General features: G+C 37.2%; 1 non-coding gene across 1 annotated transcript; it reads left to right on the top strand.

Moving 5' to 3' along the window:
• Positions 1-1,077: 1,077 nt before the first annotated feature.
• Trnas-uga lies at positions 1,078-1,159 on the top strand. Its single transcript has one exon. It is a non-coding gene; the product is annotated as a tRNA-Ser (tRNA).
• Positions 1,160-4,450: the final 3,291 nt, after the last annotated feature.

Raw genomic sequence — 4,450 nt, 5'->3', positions numbered from 1 at the left:
TAAGGCTGTGACTGGGTTGTACTTCTCACTGCTTCGTGCGTCACCGATTTCGTTACAAAGGAAAAATAAGATTAGTTGTTTATTGTTGTTTTAAAATCAATACAACTTCTTAATTACGTTTTTGGAAATAGTTATCTATTCAAAGATTAGATCAAACTTGGGTTGAGATCTAATTCAGTTAAATATTTCTCAAATATGTCCAAATATAACACTATCCTTTGTGTTTCTATATGAAAAAAAACAACACATCAAAAATCCACATGTAGTCTGCCATTTTATTAAACTTCTGAGGGCTAGCCAATAACTACATCCGGTACGGAATCCGGAAAGAACGCAAAGTGCCGGAAGAGTTTACACGAAAAATGTTAAAAAGCTAGTTTCAGCTGTTTTATTTATTTATTGTTTTGTCTGATGTAACAGTTTTCTACTTCCAGTTCTAGTACATTAAATTGCTAAGTTATTAGTTGACTCACCATTCAAAAAATGGAATATAAAGCATTCGGGAATTGCTTTCTCCCCAGAATTTTTTTATTGAACTTAGTAGGTAATAAGGAGGCATATAAACATGAATTGATATTAGGGATATAACCCTCCTTTATATCATAAAAGGAAAACCACTAGAATTAATTTTAAATCGTCCATTAGGTAATATGCAACATAACTTTAAACATTTATTTTACCAAAAACAATAGCAATACTAATTCTTCACATTTCTCCCTCAACCACCCCCCACCCTACCACCACCCCCAACCCCTTCCCGTGTTGCCATGGCTACCAGTCTTGTAAGGCGAAAAGCTTAAGTCGAATGCCATTCAGGAATTTGCATCCTTATTCACCAATGGGGGCACGTCCAGCTGTGTGACGGCAAGATGCGATTATTAGAAACAGAAATTGATAAATAAAACTTATAAAATATTCAGTTTCCGACATGGAAAAACCGTTTTGATACAAGTATCTGTTTCAACGGTATACATTTTAAGAAATGCATGACTGAAATAATGGATTGATATTTTCACATTGAAGATAAGAAATGACTTGATTTCGAATTCATGAAAAACTGGAAGGTGTGAAGGAGAAGTCACGATGGCCGAGTGGTTAAGGCGTTGGACTTGAAATCCAATGGGATCTTCCCGCGCAGGTTCGAACCCTGCTCGTGACGTTGATATTTTTATTGTTGTTTAATTGTCTCGTCTCTTTTCTTAAAAAAATGTATCTGTATTATAAAATTACCTGTCGCGTTTACCTTTTCGTTGAATATTCAAAGGAAGTAGTTCCATTTGTGCACAGGTGCCTTAACATATTGATTAGAAATGCTACTGGGTCCAGCAGGGTGCTATTTTGGGCCATTCGTTTTTGTTACAATTTTATATTGACAACACAGGGATTGTATCACTTTCTTTTTGATGCATGGTTTACACTTATTCAAGTAACCACATGTATGTGATCAATTGTTCACATGTTAATAGTTTTGTCGCTAAATCTAGACCAGTATAAATACAAATTATGCAGCTGATGATAAGGTTTGTTACATTATATATACAAAGCACCTATTTCCCCAAATGACTATAGACTCGACTGTCATTAATATACTAACCAAAGTTCAACACGACAGGTCATTCTGGTCGGACTATATCGATATAAAAATTTGAACCTGCAAATCCCATAATTATATGCAGTGCTTCTGAACGTCATCAGTACCCGAATAAGCTTCCATACACCATAAATACCAGAAACAATTCCAAACTTATTTTACTTTACCTGGTAAAGGTTCCGAATGTCTGAGTAACTGGTAAAGTTCCAACCGTCCTGAGTACTGATCAAGTTTTTGAACGTCCTGAGTACCTTGCCAAGTTTTTGAACGTCCCGGGTAGCTGGTCAAGTTGTTGCACGTCCTGAGTACCAGGCCAAGTTTCCGAACGTCCTGAGTACTGATCAAGTTTTTGAACGTTCTGAGTACCTTGCCAAGTTTTTGAACGTCCTGAGTAGCTGGTCCATTTTCCGACCGTCCTGAGTACCTGGCAAAGCTTTTGACCGTCCTTAGAACAAGGCCAAGTTTTTGAACGTCATGATACCTGGTCAAGTTTCCGAACGTCCTGAGTACCAGGCCAAGTTTCCGAACGTCCTGAGTACCTGGTCAAGTTTCCGAACGTCCTGAGTACCTGGTCAAGTTTCTGAATGTCCTTAGAACCTGGCCAAATTTCCGAGCGTCTTGAATACATGGTAAGGTTTCTGAATGCCGTCAGAACCTGACCAAGTTTTCGACCGTCCTGAGTACCTGGTCAAGTTTTCAAACGTCCTGAGTACCTGGTCAAGTTTCCGAACGTCCTGAGTTTCTTGTCATGTTTCTGAATGCCGTCAGAACCTGACCAATTTTCCGAACATCCTGAGTTTCTGGTAAAGTTTCTGAATGTCCTTAGTACCTGGTCAAATTTCTGAGCGTCTTGAGTACAAGGTCAAGTTCACGAACGTCCTGAGTATCTAGCCTCGCTTCCTGACTCCGGTCGCATGTCCTAAGTGAGGCTTCGTTTTTATATGGAGGTCAATGATTAAACGTGTGTTTTTGATTCAATAGATTATTATAATAGATGCATGGACATAAACAAGATGTTTTAAAAATCAGCAAAAACTCTGGTCGAGCTGCATGCTATTGCACTGAGATGCCTTTCAGTTTGACATACAGCTATCTATAGGATATCTTGTCAACAGAGTGCGGAATGAACCATTTGGAATAGTCCTACCAACAGGAACACAGAGAATGAATTCTATTTGAAGATACTACAAAAACAAATTCTTTTGAAAATGGGTCGTTTCTACCTTCCGTCACATAGAAACTCCTGTCCCAGTCGACTTCAGATATGGAGGAATTCATAAGTGTACTTCACTACGGCAAAGTCGTTGTATGTATAGGTCTCAACATTGAGAAGCATGTTTCTGATAGAGAAAGTACAATGAAGTACAAAGCTCTCGGGATATTATGTAAGGAGTTTATGACACAATTTCCCTCAGTTTGTACATATCTTGGCCTAATGTGGCTGGCAACGTATCACTACCAGACCGGAAATCACCCAAAAGCACTCAAAGATCTGTGGACAAACGAATATCACCATTCAAACATTTTATAGGTGACGGTTTGTATGTATGTAAGAACAAGACAAGTCCGGCCATCTTTAGTGTGGACATAGATACTAACTCCTTAAATAAATAAATTTTAGGAGGTTTGTACATATCAAATAACGTTCCCACCAATCATTGCACAGTTCTGTCTATCGCAGCTACATCTGGAGTTGAAACGCAGTTAAGAACACCTGAGTTTGACCCCGCCACTTCCATACGCCGTGTTTCTGATTTCCGTTGGTTGGGAGACACAAAAAACCGTAACGAACTTTGGTGTACCCTTGGGACATCTGATTGTCCACAATCCCTTGGATATCTGTTAGAAAATGGTTGGGGGCAATCGCAGAGCTCTTAGGGAATACAAAATCTCTTGGTGTGGTGCCAGAGTTGATGAGCATGCTACATTTGCATTAAATAGATGTAATACAGAGAATGGGTTCAGAATTAACACCCATGTTAACATAAATAAGAAAAGCACCTTACATAAGAATGGTCTGTCAATTCAAAATGTAGACAAGGTGTTATTTATGTATATTGTTCAAGTAGAGCCTATTTACCTGAGACAAAACATTGACTGAGGACGAAGTCCAAGGTTGTTATTTCTTTTCAGTCTATGATTGTTTTATTATCAAATGGTAATTAAAATATAGTGAATGCAAGCAAATGTACGGTAAAAAAATGCAATGTGAAAAGTATGAAAAAGACTACAATGATAAATATACCGTTTATATACTATATACTCCAAATAGTATAACTATTTAATCAAATGTTTATTTAATGTACACTTTATAGATAATATAATCGTTCCAAAAGTGTTGTTTGTCTGAAGCTGTTGCTGTTATTGTAATCATGCGCAAGACATTTAACATTGTCGAAAGATGCCAAGGGCAAGTAATTCATACATGTAACCTATTTTTTGGAAACACCTGGTTAATTGTCACTTTTGGTTAACTTTTTAGCACGAGCTTTTGTCGTTTTTTATCGAGAAGTCATGTGACCTTCTTTCAGCCATTCAGAAATTGTGAAAAATATTATTTCATATTAAATAGTTTAGCACACTACTGGAGTTTTGCTCTTTGTTGTTACTTTAAAGAAAATGGTTTGGTCAGAAATAATGTGAATGTTGCTATCATTATACTAAGGAACGGTATTGACTACCCAAAGGTATATAGAAATTAACCATTGTAAAATGTACATATTTTATATAAGGTCGCACCGTCTGATTTCCGATACAATGTGTAAATTAATGTATTTCATTATCGATAGGTTTGCGACATTGCCACATTCACGAAACCTTTCCGTTGTATATAACGACTGATAGAGAACAATGGAATTT

This window comes from Pecten maximus, chromosome 11 (genome assembly GCF_902652985.1).
Source record: "Pecten maximus chromosome 11, xPecMax1.1, whole genome shotgun sequence".
Taxonomy (NCBI): Eukaryota; Metazoa; Mollusca; class Bivalvia; order Pectinida; family Pectinidae; genus Pecten; species Pecten maximus.
This window is presented reverse-complemented; position numbering and strand designations above follow the sequence as displayed.